Source organism: Trachymyrmex cornetzi, unplaced genomic scaffold (genome assembly GCF_001594075.2).
Source record: "Trachymyrmex cornetzi isolate Tcor2-1 unplaced genomic scaffold, Tcor1.1 scaffold922, whole genome shotgun sequence".
NCBI lineage: Eukaryota > Metazoa > Arthropoda > Insecta > Hymenoptera > Formicidae > Trachymyrmex > Trachymyrmex cornetzi.
Window position 1 is genome coordinate 38,809 of NW_017300270.1, and position 561 is coordinate 39,369.

Below are 561 nucleotides of genomic sequence, written 5' to 3' on the forward strand. Positions count from 1 at the left end.
AGTGATCACTGATGGAAAACGCATCGCATGTAAAAGTCTCCACGATATCAACGCCAGATGACACAAGAATAAGATCAATTAGCGACTCCGAGGAACACGGTATGCGAGTCGGCGAGTCCACGACTTGTCTGAGCGAGAAAAGAGACATTAATGATTTCATCTGTTTAGTGCCTATATCTGTTTGCGAGAGCATGTTTATGTTAAAGTCCCCCATACAGACAATAAAATCAGAGCAACACGCGACTTCAGACAGGCATGCCTCTAAATGACCGAGATCTGATAGGGGCGAGCGGGGAGGGCGATAGACGCAGATAACCGCTATTTTTTTACGGTTAATATGTAATATAATTCCGACCATATCAACATGAGATCCTGCAGGATGCGAGATGGAGTGCACCTGGAAAGAGAGTGAGTTACAGATAAGAAGGGCCACCCCCCCCCCCTTACTCGCCGTAGGCCTATCATACCGCACAATAGTGTACCCCGGAACAGTGATATCAATCGAATTTACCTCACTACGAAGCCACGTCTCACTGACAGCAAGCACGTCAGGCTGCCGAA